Here is a 20,821-nt window from a genome sequence, read left to right on the forward strand (position 1 = left end):
GAGGCACTAAGTCAGAATAACAATTTAATGGAAATTAAAGAAAAGGGGAAAAAAAAAGGTAAAAGAAAACACTGTCAAACTGACAGAGTCAAGGTACAACCTGACACCCTGTTAGGCAGGGTGGTGGTAGCAGTCTGGTAGAATGGTGGCTGCAGTCCTCTGAAGCAGTGATCCTGTAGTAAAACAGTCTGCTCTTCCTCAGGAAGTCCAGTGGTGGCTGTGTAGCTCCTGTCCTCTGGAAATCCAGTGGGAAGCCGGTGTCTCTGGTGTTCAGCCTCAGATTATATCCATGATGGGATGCTTGGTTCCTCCCTCTGGGTGGAGCATCTCACAATGGGGTAATGAGTCATGAGGCCAAGTGTTGATGAGGCTCATTAACAGAAGATAGTCCGGAGGGAGTTATCTCTGAGTCATTTGGCAGGACAATGATGGGCAATTAACAGCAAGATAGTCTGGGGGGAGGAGGCAAGGAAACACTGCCCCTCCTGATTTCAACAGCTGATGGGGATGGTAATAGAATACACTGCAACCCAGGACACCCCCAAATTCATAAAAGTCAAAAGAAACCCACAGCTGAAGCCATCATTCCATGATAGGTCTGAGCAAGAAGGCATTCATGTGGGATCAAAGAGGATTCACAGTGAAAAGTGAGATCAAATTATTACAGCCTTTCAAATAATAAGACAAAAATGTTTTGGACTTAATGATAATTCCAAATTCCATAGACAATTTTTAGAGTTTAACCTGGTTTCCTTGGACATGAATAAAACTCAGAAGGTGAGGAATTCTTGCAAGAAAAACAGGCTTCAACTCACTGTCCTGCTCTGTCATTTTTACACAAAAAGTGGAGAGAGAGCATGATTAACTTCATGGCAAAAAAACCCACCCCAAAACCAAAACCAAAACCAACAAAAAAAGCCTCATTTCCCTCTTGGTGGAAGATTATTTTTGTTTTTATTTTTCATTTTTCGGTATGAAAGTAGTGCTTATGACTAGGTATAAAGGAAATCAGGAAATGCACTTTTGAATATATACTAATAAAGGTGCTATTTCAGCAGTACAATTACTTTTGCTCTGAAGACTGGCATATAATAAGGAAAATATTTTTGTGTATTTCCAGGGACACATATATGACTAAAGTTGATTATGAACATAAAATCACAAATTTTTTTATCAGAAACTCTCATTCGAATTTTCAGACAGAATTTTTCATTTCTTCCCTTGAAGTTGAAGATGATTTTCTCATCATCCTCACATGATACAGATCAACAGGGGACTTTAGCACTATTAAAGGAGATCTTTAGAATGAAATCAGCTGTGGAATGTTTTACAAACGTGGTTCAGTAAACTCCATATAATTTCAAAAAGAAAATGGTGCATAGAGGACTATCTGGGGAATTACCATAAATACCGTGTTTCACTTGGATTCATACAAGAAGCACCTCTGGGAGAGTAAGATACTTTTCAAACAGCCTATGAAAAAAACACATATTTTCCTGGAGTCCTAAAGCACAAAATTTGCATATTAATAGAAGATTAAAATGCCCATCAAGTATTCTTTAGGTGTTGCTTTCTCTTTTGTGTATTGCTCTTCACATAAACATTCTCCAAAAAACCAGAAACTCCTTCAACTCTGCTTATTGCATTGAAACACTAAAGTTTCATATTACAATAGCACACAGTATTTTTGTATTTTAATCCTTTTGAGAAGTTGCTCCCTGATTTTTGTACTTTCCTTTATTTGTACTTCATTCCTCTGCAAGATGTACCTGTCTTTTTAAGCAGGGTCTAAATATTTATTAAAGGCTAATTTCTAAGTGGGTTTTGGGTCCCATCAAAATCGTGCTTTAGACATGAATCTCACAAATCTATTCAATTTTAAATTTTAGAATCAACAATTAAAAACACCTGAAGTGATAACCTATTGTTTGGCTATGTCCAAAAGGTGTCTTATTATCTGGAGTGCCCAACCAGCAGTAAAAAACAGTGTTTAAGCAAGCTAAGGTAAGGAAGCATGGAGTAGATCAGTAGAACTTGAAACTTGGTCATGAAAAGGTACAGCAGATAATATTTCAAAGTATGTTGAGTTTTAGGGAGCTGCTAATGTTACTGTGCACTTCACTGTGAACATGACAATTGTATACAAATGCACTTAAAAGATTATTTATAATAATCTCTAAGGGTCTAGGTGATGCTACAACTGAAACTTTTCCTAAAGAAGTATGTCAGAGAGAAACAGGCCGTGGTAGTGTTGCGCTTCATGGATTTCTATACAGGATGAGGGAGTTGTTCAGATAGGCCTATCTTTTCTCAGTGCAGATGTTAACTAAAAAGCCCTTTAAATTTATCAGTAAACATGATGAAACAAAACCAGAAATGACCAAAGCTTTGAATTCTAAGTGACTTGGTTGATAATTCCTTTAAACTGCATACTTATGGGATTCTCATAATCTATTTATTTTATCTTTCATGCTAGAAAGTCAGAATAAATCTGAGTATCTTTAAGCAAGAATATCTATGTAAGTGCTTAAAGCTATTTGTTGTCCCAAATTACATATTGCTCTGTTTCATGGGTATCTGTCTTTTACTGCACACAGTTAAAATGATCTCTGTGGTGTCACGAAAGCCTTCAGTTTATGTAAACACAAAAATACAGTGCAGCTCCCAAAGTTTGAACCTCATTACAGGATCAAAGTATTTCCCAGTCTTGGCTGGAGCAGTGTCATCACTTACTGACGGCAGTTTTGTGCAGTAGCTGCACTTTCATTCCCACAATCAGCGCATTTTTCCCTAACCCTTGTAGTTGGCTCAATACCATTTACAGCCATTCCTAGGGACTCTAAGGCTCTTCTTGATCTCCCTCTGCCTTTGCATTGACTCTTCCTTCTTCTAGGTGAGAAGGGTACTCTTCTTGAAGTTTTTATTTTTTTCCTGAGCACACTTGCTTAACTTTCCCATCAAAGGAGCCACAGTACACACGGTGTATGGGCAGAAATTGTTTCCAGTAACTCTCACAGCCCCATGAGTGTTGTTGCAGGCGTGATAGATGAATGGAATCACAAAGTCAGGAGTTTTACAGCAAGACTAGGATGATTTGTTCTTGAGGGACTATGGCTGTGATGAGGTGTATTATGCAGCTGTAGCTATGTGGGGAGGTTTTGGATGTCATCAGTGCAATCTCTGTCACATTGATGCCTGTTCTGCAAATTAGATAGTAAAGGAACAACACACCAAGCAAAGGCAGCACCAGTTATTTTCTTGCTAGTCGTACTTCATTGTGTAAATTAAATTGAGGTCAACACCTCAGAGAAAGAATGTGAAGAAAATTTCCAATAACAATGTCTTGAATTTAATGATAACAGAGATTCTTGAAATAAATTACAATAAAGCCAAATCTGAGCCCTCCACTTTACAGCTGTACTTTTAGGGGACATTGAGTATCCTTAAAGATGTTTGGTGGAGTCGTTTTTGCTTTGAAGTTGCTGAAATCCTTATGACAGGCTAATGTATGTTTAACTGGCATGTGCATGCCAGCAGTATGTGCTAGAGCACAGACTGTGTGTTCTGCCAAGACAGCTGTTTATGTTGTAGGCTTGGCTCGGTGTGAAAATGTGTGATCAGTCATCAGATCTGTGGGTACTGGATGTATTCACTAATGTTTCTTTTTCCTTTTTCTGAACGGACTTGCAAGCTGGACTTCGTCTTCTCAGCTCATGAAAGTGTGGTCTCCCAGAAAATTTGTTACGGCTAATAAGATGATGTTGCTTAAAAAAGTATGCTGCTATGAACTTCTACAGTAATGAAAGCACCTTTGTTCCTCATACAAATGTTGAAGGTTTTATTGATTTAATGAGTATAAAATTCTGTTGGTACTAGTTATTGAGAGGACATCAATCTGAATTTTGGCAAAATATGCACATTTTTACCAAATTACACTGAAAATTGTCTGTGAGAAACATCAGCTGTAAGAAAAACCCCAAAAGTGCTTTATCAGAAGAGTTGCATGTGATTACTCTGTTGATATATGATAAAGAATCAGAGAACTTTCTACTACTCTTTTGTTTCTCCTTGAAATACATGCAGACTCCAAAGTGGAGTGATGAAAACTTCTGATAAAAAAGTATTTCCAAATTTCAAAATGAGGTCCACTCATTCAAGCCAAGACAGACTGTCTGACACGTCAGTGCATCCTATCTCAATAGTTCTCTGTGCTTTCTGTTTGTGCTGCTTGCAATCTGCAGGGCATTTACATAGACTGAATTCCTACTCCTACCAAAATGCATCCCTTCCATTTGCTGCTGTATTTGTGTGACATTATTTTTACTCAAACACCATAGGATTTTTTGAAAAGTGTCTCACTTGCCAGACTAGAGAGGAATCACTGCTCCATGGAGCTGCCAGTTTGACTGCTCTTTTGTGTAAAGATGTTGCCATACATGTTCCAGAGAAGTCAATACAAGTGAAGGTCTGTTATTGGGCTTTTAATCAGGAAGTTAGTAGATGAGTCAACAAAAGGAAAGAGTAAAGGCAGTATGAGATAATGAAAGCTACATTGTTCAGATTAAAAAGGAATTTTGTTTCTGTGTTTGTTTGGTCTCCTAAAAAACAACAGTTTTTATATCTAATGAGTAATTTTTACTAACATGTATTTTACCATTTACACTTTCTCCAAATAGTATGGCTGAGACCAAAAGAGAAAGAGAATACCTGAATTCATAATATCAGTCATAATAGTAAACTACCTTGACATAGGGGCAGCCTCTATTTTAATGAGGTTGTCATACAAAAACTAAATTCCCTGGAGTTTGTCAAGTGAATGGTTCTGCCAAATTAATATCTATTTCTCTCTGGTGAAGGTCTCTTTTGTGACCTCAATATTTTCTACTAGATGATCACAATGTGGAAGAGTCTTATCTTGTCTGTTTTCTCTTCTGACCTGGGCATAGTCACACCATTTGCATCCCTTGAAAGTTGCCCCATCCTGTCCCTGAGAATGGTAACCTCCCGGCTAAGCTGGAGTATTTGGCTGCTGACAAGAAAGAACCCTTAATTTTAATTTATTTATTCCTGTAGTAGTGGAGGTGTTCCATCTTTGCCAGTGAGTATGCCAGAAATGAAAAGCTATGGAAAAACATAATTTTGGGCAGGGTGGCTTTACATTTGCTTTAAGCAGCCTTGCTTTTACAGCCTGATTTCAGGCAACAACTTAATCCATTTGTAGGCATTTGCTGTCAGAATCTGTTGTTATAAGATATTCTGAGGTCTCTAAGCACAGGCTTTAGCAAAAACATAGAGGAAGTTCTGATCTGAATGAGGGGTCCCTTAGGCAGGAGCACCACCGTGATCACTCTGCTTGATACAGATGCATGAGCCAAAGCAGCTGGTGGTAATGGGAGAGAAGGTAACTAGAGGCCACCCACCGCCCTCAGATAATCCACTTCTGCAATTTTGTGAAGATTGAGAATTTCAATTTGTGCGTCTTCAGTGAAAAAAGTCATAGTGATATATCCTTACCTAAATACAGTGTAGCAAATGAACTCCCATGTTACCTGCATCATATGAAGAATTGTTGTTTAGTCAGACTTTGAAAAGTCAAAATTCTAAATTTATCATTTCGTGTTTGTCAGTGCTAGAAACCATTATATTATAATAATTTTGTTAATTCACAACAATAACCCTCCAAATGAAAAATAAACTTTATTTTATGTCAGAACTTATACGACTTATGTAGATTTTTGAGAAAATTACTGTAGTATTTTATTCAAGAGTATTAAACTGGTAGATTTAGCTCTGTGTCTCAGAAAGTTGTACAAATGAGGGTCAGACCAGAAGTTAGACTCGTTTCTACTTTTACCTATAAGTGCTAAATATAACTAGACCCGTTGTCTTTAATACTAAAAGAGAAAGAAATCTTGCCTAAACTCAGCTCATGAATTCAGTAGCTCAGAGCACCTTGTAAGACTTATTTAATTAAGCCCTTAAGATAAAGGATAAGATAAAATTTTTATCTTCTGTACAACCACCTTAAGCTGTATAGAATGGCCTTCATGCTTTCTTTTCATGTTAAATAGCATCTAACCTTAGAAGCAATTGCTGAAGACGTGATCCATGTATACAGTCACTTTAGCATTGGACTCTTATGGAGTGTCTTGAAATAACTACAGAACAAACATACACAAATATACTGCAAAAGAAGTTTACCACAGTTAGAATATAAAGATTTTCTTTAATTTTTTTTCTCAAGAGCCAACAGTATAACCAAGCTCTTGACTGCTAGGAACAATTTTAGCCGCTACTCTCATTAACTGAAGCGCAGCATGTATTGGGCAAAGATAGACCACTTCCAAGTCTGTAATTAAAATAACTTAACTGCTTCAGTAGTTACTTACTTAAATTAAATAGAAAATAGTAAAGATTCACCATGGTACCTTAAGATGCACCATTAATCTAATACTGCTGAAATCTTCACCTATCAACAGGATGCAGACAGAGTACAAGGGGGGAAATAACAGTGACTGGTCTAATGCATTAAAAGAAAAGGATTCAATCTATTGGTTAGAAAATTTATCCCGGAAGTATTCCAGGTGAGATTTTTACATTTATATCAGTGTATGCTGTATCAAAGATCCACCAGAAAACATCTAAATCTAATTGTATCACCTTAGGGAACAAAGACATTCTCTTTAGATGTTGATCACTTTCCTATTGAATATGTTATTTTTGATTTATACAGCCTCTGATGGTACCTGTTACAGGTTCTGAGTTACCTAATTAAGATTACGTATACATTGCACCTTGCATTTCCTTCTGAAGTCATACATGGAGATCTTTAGAACTCAGAAAATAGACTAAAAGGTTCTTTGACTCACCTGTGTTCACAAAATTTGTTTTGTGATATTAATAGCCTCTTGCATTTTAATAATGTGAGTGGTAAATCTAAAACCATACTGTAGTTATCTCTGTGGGTCCAGAAGAGCTTTCTCCCCAGAGGTCTCTTTGAAGCCATCTTCAATCCTAGATTCTTCTTTAGATAACCAGCTGTTTGTGATGTGTTCTCACTAAGCTGCCACAGTAATGAATATTAGTGTTTGAGATAGCTCCAGTGTTCTCTAGCAGGTTTAAAATAAAACACTAGAAGTTCAAGGGTACAAAACACATAGAAAGGCTTCACTTCTGATGAGTATTTGCTGAAATACACATTATGCTGCTTATTAGTTTCACAGATATGTATGGATTTATTTGGATTTATTTCTTTGTACAATAATTTTACTTACTAGTTCTTCTTTAACAACTTTTCGCTGCAAAGATTTTAAGATGCTAATTTTTGGAAAATGCTCCACTGCACTTTTAGTAGACCATAAAGACTCTGTGTGTATGATCTGCACATTTCACATTGCAGACTCAGAAAGGAGAAAAGTAAAATTTCATGCCACACAAAACGGCAAAACCAGAAAACCTTGTACTAATTGTACTTTTCTCATTTTTACTTTCCCTCTCCTACTAACAAGCTAATCACTAATATAGCACACAGTGCAGTGACACTACATTGGCAAATACCTCAGAGGGAGGCCATCTATTTTTGCACATATAAAATCCATTTGATATTGATGCAACAAGATGTAACAAGAGAGCAAGTCTGAGTCATAAAAGAGACCTTCACCACAGAGATACAAATTTGAATTTAGCAGAAGCATTCACTTGACAGCTCCGGGGAATTTTTTTTTTTTTTTTGACCATCTTTCTTCCCTGGAAGAAACAAGTTTCTAAGTTTAAAAGTTTCTGATGGATGCAATGAGCAAAGGCTGATTTCAAAATGTAAATGTAGGTTAACTGTTGTCTAATACTTACTCAGCTCCTCTGTGCATGAACCTTCTCATCTGGGATATGTGTCTCATCCTCTGTTGCAACTTGAATGCATTCATGCTAAAAGCAAAATTATTATGCCTTTGGAATTAACTCTCTCTTCGAAATAGATGATTATGGTACAATGCCTGATATTTCTGCAATAATCATGCATTATGAGGTGTGCCTCAACTCTGCAAATGTATCTGATTTAAGAAACACCTGATCCCTCTGTTTTAAGAGGGATACTGTTTTCCAGTGGAATTTTAATTTATTAAGCAGACACAAATTATAAATTCCAAGCCCTTTGAATTTTCATCATTTTGTTGAAATTAGTAATGAACTGACAGTATATGATAGATAGGTAGACACATAGTCACCTATTCATCATATACTGTCAATAACCACAACTCCACATGGTCATGCATGCTACTTCATCTGCTGTGACCAGAAACTTGATGTCTTAGGAAAAAAGTGTGATTCAGTACATCGGGATTCCTTTAATAGCAAAGGGAATAATAGAAAACTGATAGAAAAGCTTGTGAATTATCTTTTGTGACTCTTCTCACAATCTAGTACTAAAAACAGGATACAATAATATGCAAGCTAAAAAAGTGAAAGACAGTAGTCTGTGAAGAAGTTTCAAGAAAAACTTAATAATGAATTTTCTATTGGAAGATTTGAGGAGATCTATGAAGTGATACAATCTGTGAGATTAACATATATAGCTCACCTTGTGTCTCTCTTCAAAGGTCATGAGTAAACTCATAGCAGTAAAATATTGCACCAAATATAACTTTTCTATGTCTTAAGTCTAGGTAGATTGGCAAGGGATTTGAGGGGAAGCAGCTTTTATGAAAGCTTTGTAATGAAGTGTGGGATTTACAGAGTTAGGATAAACTTCAAGGTGATGGGTCATGTTGAACTGTAAAATAAATCAGAAATTATGTGTAACAGAAAAAAATCTGTTTCCTTGCTTCTTGTATACACTTAAAGGAACCTCATCTTACCTAGTACTTTATAGGTTCCTTTTCTAAATGAACTTTTAAAAAATGTACTATGATGCCTTAAGCAGTAGGTCATAGGAGGTCAATCAACTTTTGGACTGCTAATCCAAGGTAGTTCATCGATTCTGAAGGATCAAAAAGGAAAAAAAAAAAGAGTTGTATCTCTTTTTATGCTTCTCAGTGCCATTGAGAGGTGTTTTAGGTACTGGCAAATCAAGACATTTTGTTTTCCCTAGTTTGATTTGTCCACAGACCTATTTAATGGCTAATATGGAAATTCTAGAGAAGTGATTGAATGGATCCAAAGAGGATAGAAAGGAACAGAGTTTTGGAATTTTGTCTGCGAATAGCATAGTGGTGGGAAAATCCTCTGGGTGGTCCAATGACACCAAACTCCACAGAAATTGTACAACCCCTCTTTCTTCCCTACCTCTCTCATCCTGTTACCAGCATAGGTAACAGCAAAAAATTGTTTGTCTGGATGTAGAGTCACCTTAAAGTTACTGGTTTGTGCTTGCAGAGTATCATGTTTCTACATGATCTCTCTCTGGGAAAAAGACTTTTTCCAAATTTAAACATTATAAGGATTTATTGAACACTCTGCAATAGCAAAATCATGGCATTTGAACAGAAAATTGATAAAAGATTCAGAGGAGGAACACTAAATGTTCAGAGTTGTGGCAATGTGTTTATAGGAAACACTGAGAAAGTTCTAGGGAAGTGGAGAAAAGTGTTAATATTCCAAAAAGTAAATGAGGATACAGTTGCATGACAACATGATTTTTCTTATAGAAAAATCATTGTACAAAAGCTAAATATTTTTTCAAAGAAAGATCTGGGTTGTGTTGCCAAGCATGAGACACTAACCTAGTGTGACGATGAAGCAGAGGTAGAAGACAGGTTGAGCTACTGAAGTCCTACTATAAAGTTCAGAGGAGTGAAAGTGTATAGAATAGAATATAGAATTTAGTAATCAGAGTATTTAGTGAGAAAGAGTGGTACATCTGTATATGACACTTCAAAGAATATGAATAAAACTCTGTGTCCATTCCTGATGCCAGATTCCAGAAGAAGTGTCAGTCATAAGTTAAGGAAGACCAATCTATTTGGCTTGATTGAGAAATGAGTAGCCTACAGAAAACTAGAGAATACATATCTGAAAAGGGAAAACTATTTCACCTTGCCAAAAAAAGCAGCAGGGGCATTCAACAAGTGAAAATATAGTGGTCCCTACCAGTTAATGAAAATATGCTCAAACATAACAAGAAGTTAAGACTTGATGGCAAAAATTACCAGATATGTTTTTGTATCTTTTGTCTGGAATGACATCAGGTAGATTGATTTTCTTGTGGATTGAAAATGTATGGATGTAAATAGGCACAAGTAATTTCCACTCATAAACCAAAATTTTTAATAAAACAATAGGTTCTCCCATTTACATTTTCAATTAAAGTTTCTGGAAGTCTTGGGAAGCATTAAAAATTCTCCACAGGAAAAGCTCATTTTGCCCCTTTTTCACCAGAAAAACACCCCACTTTCTGTTCAGAACTAAAGAAGGATTAAAAAAACCCTCCCTCTTAACTGGTATAAAAACCTTTTCATTCCCTCTGTAAAAATTCATTGTCGAGATACACAACAATTTATGCTACTTTAATTGTTTTAGTTATTAGCAACCTAGATTTAACTTAGTCTTTTTCTAAGTAAAATCTTCTTAAAAGTGCATTTAAAAAATTCCCTCCTGCTAGCCTGCCTTCAGTGCTGTTTAGAGAAACTGGCACACTGCTTTTGTTAAAGGTCTCTAGTGTATTGATAGAGACAGTGCTGCAAAGAGGGTTTGGGAAAGGGGGAGAAAAAAACATGTGTGATCGCAGTGGTTCTATCTAAAATAGGATGAATGTACCAGAAATGTTGGCTCTAGGGAGTATTATGGTATATATGTATATACAGACACAGATAAGTAGGCTGACATTTTTAACTTCTGAGCAGATAAACTTAAAAGCTAGGTTCTGGCTTGAAATTAATATATGCTGAGAATTGATGCTGCTACTAACTACAGATTGCCTAGAATCTCAACAGTTTTATTTAGCAGCTGGCAGATGTGAGGTCTTGGGAACCCAGTTGCCAGAACAGAGTGGTCAAAAGCTGCCCTTACACTGTAGGGTGTTTGCCAAGTGTTTATGCTTTGCACAGAGAGGCCAAATGGCCAGCTTGAACCCAGTAACCAACATTTCACATGCAGGTACTACAGGTGAACATAGTGTAAAGGAAAAAATGTCTACATCTAAAAGTTCTAACAAAATACAATTTTTTAAATGAAAATATTCATTTTTATGCATATAATTTTGAGAATGAGAAAGCAGACTTTTCTAAATTTGTCTGGCAGAGCTGGAATATGCTCTAGCAGTTCAGTTTTGGAGCCATAATTAACCAAAAGATCTTTCACATAAGGGCCCATTTCTATGGCAACTGCAGAGGTATGGTGTGAACAATATTATCAGGACTAAAAGGAAAAAGATAGCCAGCAATCTTGGTCTTCATAACACTAGAGTTAAATAGAATCTTCCAATTGAATTAGGGGGAAGTAGCTCAGGCTTCTAATTTCATAGTGCATAAATTTTAGGCATAATCTGAAAAAATGTTTTAAATTCACAAGGAAGTTTTAACATTTGAGTTCTCAAGCAGTTAGCAGCAAATTAGAAGGCATTTAGCTAGGTAGGGAAGTCAATATTTTCTTAGGCCTCTTTTTAAAACTGTTAATGAGCTCTCAAAAAGGAGTGGTGTATCTAAATGCAAAAATCCAAACTGAAAAATAGAAGCAGAACCATTGGAAAAGAACTTATTCATTGTATGAGGAAATATTAAATAACCAATTCAGTCAGTTAGTTGAATTAATAATAGACTAAGAACAAATTGGTGTAATTAAAAGCTTGACTGGCAGAGGGCAATTATCCTTTGTTAGTTTTGCTGTGTACGGGATGATAGGTCTGACTTCAGAATGTAGTGCCAAGGGATATTCTGGAAGGCTGAAATAAGATGGGGCAACACATATATCAAGGGAAATTTAGAGGTTAAGGAATTGAAACTGTCAATGGATAAGAAATATAGTGAATCATTCTTCACTGAGCCAGAGGCTAGAAGACCTAATGAGCTAATAATAGCACACATTTCATACCCCCAGGAAAAGGGAGACATCAGAATGACACAGCAAGATAAAGAGGATTGGAGGAGTAACACGATTGGGATCATATGTGATTAAAACATCTTGTCATTAATTGTGGGAAATGATAGAAAGGTTTTCCATGATGGAAACAATAACAAAACGTGACAGTGTTCCAAAACATTCTATGCCCAGATACAGATCATAAAAATGATTTAATCACTTTGTTTTGGTGCCCTTTTCATTTTTCTTCTCAGAAAGAGAAAATTGCAAGAAGAAATGTTTCCTGAATACAAATAAAAAAGTTAGTACCACCCTCCAATATAGAATAGTCCTGTGTGATGCAACTTTAAATTGAAAGGTTAACACAAAAAGTAGTAGGAACCTATGAGGGAAGAAAACTGAAGAAACATTGGGGGTCATGCAAAGACATCTGCTTTTACATGTAATAAAAAAAATTGTTACATATACTGTTAGTTATATTGAAGTCAGACACAACAGATGTAAACTGGCTTTTGACTGTATTGAGGTCTATGCCAAGTAAACATAGCAAAGTCTGGACTGTGTTTCAGCGATATCTATTTCAAATCATCTTCTGGGATACTAATCTTTCTGGGAAACCTTGTCTGAGATGGGAAGAGCAATGGCACTATGAGTTTTCAGCCTTACAGCCCACCCACCAGCTGAAAGGTGTGGTCCATTCTTGCCTTGTATAAAGTCACTGAAGGGAAGCCATGCCCACAGATGGGTTGTGGACAGGGGAGGATCAGAGTACACAAAATTTACCTGCTTCTTGGGGATGGATGAGTAAAGAGTGGGAAAATGTTGCTTTGGGATTGTTTTTCATTCAATAAAATGAGAAAAGTAGGGATCTGAAGGCATGTGAAAAATATGTTTCTTATAGAAATGCTAACTTGAGGTAGTCATTTTTTTGCCCTATAAGCCCTCCCAATTCTTGTTAGACTTCACAAATAGAGGAGATATGGTTTTCTCATCATTATTAGTTTCACTTCAGAATGATATAACTAGATAGTGCATGTAGGACCTGTAAAGTGCTGTAACAAGTAGTATCATTGCATGAAGGTGTTAGGGATTTTGATCATAAGACATTACATGTTCTTTTGATGTTGAAAAATATTTACAACTAAATAATTTAAATCCATTTCACATAAGAAACACCATTGTTATCTATGTCCAATTCCTCACTTTAAAGCTTACAAAGCACCAGCTTTCACAAAGCTGGTCAACAGTTTACTAAAAAATTCAGAATATTCTATCCCCATCCCCCACCATGTATCTACTTTATAAACTGTTATCAGACAGATTCAAATTAGGAAAACAATCCCATCTATTGCTGATTTGCTTGGTGACATTTTGTTACCAAATCTCTCTGACTTGTAATATTGCTCATCTCACAGATGGTTTTACACCAGAGATCTCAGTGGGATTTTTTTTTTCTTTTTAATTTTCTGCAAACTGATTTTTCTGTCAGCGAGAAATAAGGAATACAATTGTTTCTTTAGTGGCAATGAAATGCAGGAAGGCTAGGTATTCCCTGCAAGAGCAAATGTGATACCGAAAAGCATACAGAAACACTTAGTGACATGCTCGTACATTACTTTCTGATCTATTCTATCAGGTAACTTTGCAGCAGCATTTTTAGAGAAATATCTATATTGAGGTGATGAAACTGAGACTCCCATGGGCAGTTTAGTCAATTGTCTATTTCCCGATCTAGTTTTTAAGTGCATGTTGTTGTTCTGTTTGTATCCTGTCTTTGACACTATTCCCAGTTTGTATTGTCATATTATATGTCCTTGTTGCTTGTCTGAAAAAAAAAATGAAGTTCCTATGTCCAATTCTCACAAGTTCTGTTTGGTTTGGGGTGTTTTCCCCCCTCTTTTTTCCCCTAGTTGAGTGGTGTCCAATACTTCAGTTTTGTTTTGTTTTTTTCAGGGAATACATACATACATAGACTAATCTTCTTTCTCTCTTTCGCTTGTTTCTCTTTCTTCTTTCTTTCTTCACTTTCCTTTCTTTTCCTCAACTTTTTGTAATTTATAAACACTTACTTTTCATCAAACACAATAAATCCTATTTAGTCTGATTATTGATTCATAAAATTTTAGTCAAAGGTAGGCAAAACAAGTGGTGATGTGGTCCTATATGAATTAGTTCAGCACTCAGCCGCAGATATCAGAAATCTGTACTTGATTGCTTTCCTTGTTTGATGGATTTTTGAAATTACATTTCCACCCCAGTGACGTTACCTTAACCAACAGACTCGTGGAGGACAGGAAATGCCCTGCTGACATTGATCTGCTTTGTATAAACATGTCAACAGTTTGCAGAGCCACTAACTCTTAAGCAGTCCGTTTTACAGAACAAACAGACCTAGACCAGACTACTAATTAATCTTCCCTTACCTGTGCCTTTTATGCACAATAAAACTGCTTTGGCCAAAGCACACCAGCAAATGAAAACCTATCTTGTTTGAGTATTCTCTTCTCCTGTGGTTGAATATTCCCTTAGAGGTGAAAACTAAGATGATCATCTATACTCCATGCAAAGAAACATAGAATTCTTTGCTTTTCCTGTGTGGATCTAGCTCTGATATACTCATTTTATTGTCAGAACTATCCCCCTCTTAGAATATTTTACTACTTTTTTCCTTGCGGTTTTCATGTGTGCTTGTTTGTGATGAAAATTTTTGACGAACTCTATCCATGTTTATGTTTAGAAGAAAAAGTCATTGGTGTGCTGAGAAAGAGCTTACAGTTACATGGTAACTTGTCAGAGAAGGAATACTACTGAGGCAAAGAGTGAAGGGTTCCCATTGACATACTAAAGGTTATTTGAGGTTCATTAATAATCAGTTCCATTAAAACCAAACTTTATTACTTGTACTTAACATGCATAAATGGAGAAAGTGAGCTTCTGAATTAGAAATTAGGTAATGAGAGTAGTCTATCAGCACAAAAACCTCCAGTTTCAAAACAGGCAGCTAGCTAATGGGTTGTCTTGAAGAAGTGCTGAATATAGAGAAACAGAATTTGGTGAGAATCCACTGGCTGGAGTATGGTACCTTCTTATATTACTGTGTAATGAATAATGCATATTCCTCTCTGTTCAAAGAAATGTGGTGGTATGATAGATGAGAGTCTGTCAGGATCATCTAGGTAAAATGCCTAAGAGCAAAGAGGTGGAAAAAGTGACCTCATAAAGTTCTTTCTATGATATACTGACCTTTTTCAAACATAGTGATTTCATCTCTAGGTACAATGTTTGGCCCTGATTTCCTAGTTGAACTGTGTGCACACAGTCTCCTGACTGTGTAGGCAACCCAGCTGGTATTCATTCTCTTTTAAAAATATTTGTACAGATCCTGCATTTGTACCTCTTTAAGCAGTTTCCTTAATGTTATTTTTCTTTGGAGAAAAGAAGAAGGTTCAACCCTTTACTTTTAATTTCAACTATAGTATACTTCTACATTTTTATAAGAAGTAATAAACAAACAAAAATGAGATTTAGCTGCTTTCCATCTCTGTAAAACAACCAGCCTCACTTGCTGTGAGGAATTCCTCTGACACTTTACTGGACCAAGGTGTGAGGCAGAGTCCAATGCCAAAGTTGTGAATTTGTTTCTGGAGGTAGAAAAGGACTAAAGTACATATCTGCTGAAAAAATAACTGGAGGAAACAAGCACTGCATCTTTTCTAAAGAGCTGATAATGCAAATTAAAAATTTCTCAGTACAATTTCTATTAGTGTTCAAAAGTTCTGGGCACCATTCTGAGGCCAGGTTTTGTGGGGTGCTCTTTCATCGAAGCTAATGGAATAATGTTGGTCTCCTGCTCAATGAGAATATGGAGAATTTGACCTATAGTTTATTGTTTCTAATTCTCTATAGGACTTGATTGACTAAATTAATATAAAAATAGATTGTTTGCAATTTAATTTTGCAGTGTTTGATTGGTCAGGGAATTTAGAGAGCTCACAGGAGAACAATTGATGTTTCCATTCCTGCGCAATTTTTCATGGTAGAAGGGCACATTTTACACATCACATACTCATTTTAGTAGGCAAATAATGTATTTCAGTTGATAATTTTAGTAAGTTTGAGGCTGGCTTTTGTTATATGCTTGGAAAATACTGGCAGATTTTGGATTTACAGTGGAGGCTGTTTGGCTGCTAAGTACCAGCAGTATAAATTGTGAAGGCCAAGGCCTCTCAGCAAGGTCAAATCTTGGTGCTGCAACTCCAGGTGCCAACCCATGCTGGGGATGAACAGATTGAGAGCAGCCCTGCCCAGAAGGAACTGGAGTTACTGTGGATGAGAGCTGGACATGGGCATGGGCACTCCTCGCCCAGAAGGCACAAGAAAGATGGAAAGAGACTATTTATAGGGGCATATAGTGACAGGACAAGGGGAAAAGGCTTAAAACTGAGATCAGGTTCAGATCAGATATTAGGAAGATGTTCTTTGCTGTGAGGGTGGTCAGGCAATGGCACAGGTTGCCCAGAGAAACTGTGGTTGCCCCAACCCTGGGAGTATTCAAGGCAAGGCTGGACGGGGCTTTGAGAAGCCTGGTCTGTGAACGGTGTCCCCACCCCACAGCAGGGGAGTTGGAACCAGGTGATCTTTAAGGTCCCTTCCAACTCAGGCCATTCTATAACTTTATGATTCTATGTTTAGGTCCTCTCACAGTGACAAATAACAGTTCTTAAGTTCAAGCAGATTCAAACTGGAGTCAAAACAACACTTAGATGATCTAGCATGATTAATTTTGAGTAACTTTGGAAGGTAGGTTACTATACCTAGGCCAAACCTCAAACTGTGATAACATTATAGTGAAAAGATGCAACTATTAAACATAATCTGCTGCACTAATTTTCCATTAAAAAAGTTGGAAACTTGGGTGAATATATTATAACAGGGAACATATAAGGTAAAGGAGTAGCTTCACACGTGCAAATGTGCATATTCAGTGTGTGCATATGGGTATTTATTTTTGGTAAAGAAAAACATATGTCTCTTTTATATTTAAAACTGTCACTATCTTTCTTGCTGTATTTCAGATACTAATGATTTTAATGCAAAATTGAACAACTTAATGGGCTGGTTATGCTTAATGAAATCACTTTAATTGTGATTTTCACTATGTTTCTCCTAAACATTGAAGACTCTGCATAACAACAGTAATATTTCACAGAAAATAATGATGAAAATTCTTACTTCTAGACTGTTTGCAAGACACTTGAAGAATATTTTTCTGCATCTTTTGAAAAAAAGGCAGTCAAACAAAGAATTCTGTTGATGGAGGTAAGAAAGGAGAAGTGAAACCTCCAAGAAATGACAGAAGTCTTCCATTTATAAGTCATCCTACCTCAACCTGCTTCAAATCACTGGAAAAAATCTATCCATTTTGATTTTTCTTCAAAAGCATTGCTTTTCCACCCTGTTAATTTAACAATATTAAGGTAGTGTTATCAATTTATTGATCCATAAGCTGGTAAATACTCATTCAGCAGAGTACAGATTATATTCACCATTTGAATAAGAATGGATTGTATAATAGGCTCTTATGTAGGTATTTAATTTTCAGCTTCTTATTTCATTCTAGCACTGGGCAATCCAGTTAGATATGTAAGGGCTTGAGGTGGGTAAATAGAAACAATTACTGTCTATTGATGACTGGGATGTGGGTGATAGATAATCTTTGATGGTAGGTAACATAGATAGATTGAAAGTGCCCATACAAAAGAAAGAAGTTGAAAACCTGGAGAAAAAAAAAGGAATTGCTGGAGAAGGAAAACCACATAGTTAAGGAAAATTGCTCAGAGTGTAGTTGTGTTTTTTTAATTTCACATAAGGGGGATTTTATAGGATTAACGAATATGTGACTATCTGAAGAAATTAGGTGTGGTTTTTCTATGTATTTTCTAACAGTTGTAACATTGAGTATATTTAAGGAAAAATATGTTAAGGGTTCAGAGATAGTCTAAGAAACCATTCCTTTCCACATTTAGATTCTTTTGTCACATAATGTGAGCAATTGGAATAGAACTGATGCATCCTTTAAGCATTGAAAATGGCTCTCACAAATGTAACAGGGAAAGTAAGAAAGGAAACTTTCTAAGAGTATCCTTGATCAAGATGACTTACAAAATTCAGCAGTCATATTTGTATAAATATGTCTGAAATACTCCATTGGTCTTGAATGTGTCAGCCCTGAATGAAGCTAATATTTCTTAAAGATCTTCCAGCTCAATGCTAGTTCCTGCCTCTAAGCTCTCGCTCTGTTGAAGGCATCGACTTCAATCAGAGACCAAAATGTCCTTCTGTCTAGAGCTCTGTACTATTAAAGATACATTTCTTCCTAAAAAAAGGACATTTAGTACCACATAAAGAAATGGGCAGATGTGTGTGATTGATAACTCCATCTTGTGACACTGAATTTGTTCTCTAACTGAAGGAGTGTCTCTGGCATTTTTCCTGAATGATCTTCCGTGAACCGTAAAGCTGGTCAGTTCATCTTTGTACTGAAGAGATGCCTCATGTGTCAGTTCAGCCTATGAACCTGGAGCTTTACCACCAAAGAACAAAATTCCCTTTGCTTCTGAGGCTCTTTTGTAAGACAAGAGATGGAAGTTGATGGAATTTTAATGCCTACCATTTATATATCAGCTAAATGCATAAAAATTTTTCACTTTAGCTCTAAGAAAGTGTGTTTGAAAACAACTAGGCCAAATGTAAGAAAGGAAGACATAGTTACTCTGTAATTTCTTTTGAAACATTAAAACAACCAAGAAGTACTCCCAGGTTTTTGCTGGGGAAAGTGCTGTAGAGTATTCTGTTATCAGGCTTTTTTTCACTTGGCATGACCATTAAGTACTTCACTTTAATATGTGAACCAAGAATTTTTATGTTTTTGCAGGTTAATATGAGTCTATGCTATCTAAAAAGAGTGGGTCTAGTGAAGTATTTATTAATAGTGAGAGTAGGAATTCACATGAAATTTAGGCTCACAAATTTAAGTAACTCTCCAATACTGAGCAGTGGTGGTGATCAATGTGTGGTGAAAATGCATATAATCTAAAATTTTCTAATTCTTTCTATTGTTCAATGTAAAAAAAAAAAATTTCCTCTATTAAAACATCTAGACTACTTCCTTTTGCTAAATAAAACTTTCTTACATCTAATCACAATTGAAAATTTATGACTGCTTGGTCCTGTAGATAATTCAGAACCAGACTTACCACCTGAATGATTCTTAGAAGTGATAGGCTGTTTTCACAGCCTTGCATGTCATCATAGATTACTCGAACAAAATAAGTCGATATTCTATAATGGTACAATAAACAAATGTGATTGGGAAAACAGCATTTTATTTTGTTGAAAATATAGGGTATGTCCCAAGCATCAGATATTCTCTTTTGTTTCTCAGATACCAACAGTACATTTGCTGAAGGAATAAGATGGAAATGTTCATGATAGAGTTACGCTTATGAAATCTTTCAAGTATAAACATTGTTTTATATGCAACAAAGAGATGAAGGAGTAGGATTTTTTCATTTTTTTTAATCCTGGATATATGCTGAGGCGCTGGTACTAAGAACATATAAAATTTTTTGCATGAAAAAGACTTTTTAACATAATATTTTCATTCATCTAAATGTTCATTGAGGAGTTAATGCAACTTTGCTGTCTAGAATAGAATCAAGAAGACTTCTCTGCAGCTGAGGTTAAGCAAAGGTTGTGATATTACAAATTAGAACTAAATAGGAGACCGATATTGAGAAACTGGAACCTTGTTAGCTATACTAATAATGAATCAAGTCTCTGAGACAAAGGGTCCCCAAAGGTGAGACAGCTGAAGTTTGAATACAAATGGCTGTATTACTGTTGACACATCCATTCATGAAAGCAGGTTTGTAATACATATTTGAAACTGAGCTCTCAGGGAGATTAAGCAAAGTCTATGTAGGTAAAGTACATAGGGAGGCTGAGATGTATTTCTTTGGCTATAACTACTTTAATAAAAGGACCTGACAGAAATATATTTCTCCATGAAAAAAATCATATTAAAAGAACATTGTTAAAATTTCAAAGTTAAATGCTGAAAAACTAGGAAAAGCATGGAAGCAGTATCACACTAATACATTTACACAAAAGAGAATTTTCTTGTTATGTTAAATACTGCTGTTGGATCCACGATTTTTCTGTGCAAATGGTGTGATGTCACTCAATGGTCAGCTATTCAAATTTTATCCACAAGTGTGATGCAAAACTACATGTTCTCCAGATTCTGCTTTTGTAGACACAGTTTTTATCTCCCTCCTTTCTACTGTGCTAATTATTAAATGAACAGAAGACTTCACAGGTATATTTATGCACTTTGGCTCATATTTCTTCTGAAAGATTTTTCCATTTATGAATGAGGAACAGAGGCACTGAGACATTAAGAAAAATATTATCTTCTCCTTTTAGAGCATTTGAAGGGAGTGAAAGGGTTGTTGGTTTTCTTGTTTGTTGGTTGGTTTGTTTTTCCTTCCCTTTGTATTGTCATCTTCAGTATTACTCAGCTCTCCAAGTATTTAACACACAATTCCCAGCGACTTCACTTGCAGCTCTTGCAGTTCTGAAAATTTTTAAAGAATGACATTGTGATTTGTGTACTTGTTCTGTATTCCAGAGGAAAGTGTTCAGGTAATCACAGAAGAAGGGTACACATGTATTTCCTGAACTACTTTTTTTCCCCTATTTTTGTTTTTTCCACATCTCGGTATTTATTTTTCAAAGAACTTTCTCCAGT

This window comes from Corvus brachyrhynchos, unplaced genomic scaffold (genome assembly GCF_000691975.1).
Source record: "Corvus brachyrhynchos isolate BGI_N302 unplaced genomic scaffold, ASM69197v1 scaffold128, whole genome shotgun sequence".
Lineage (NCBI taxonomy): Eukaryota > Metazoa > Chordata > Aves > Passeriformes > Corvidae > Corvus > Corvus brachyrhynchos.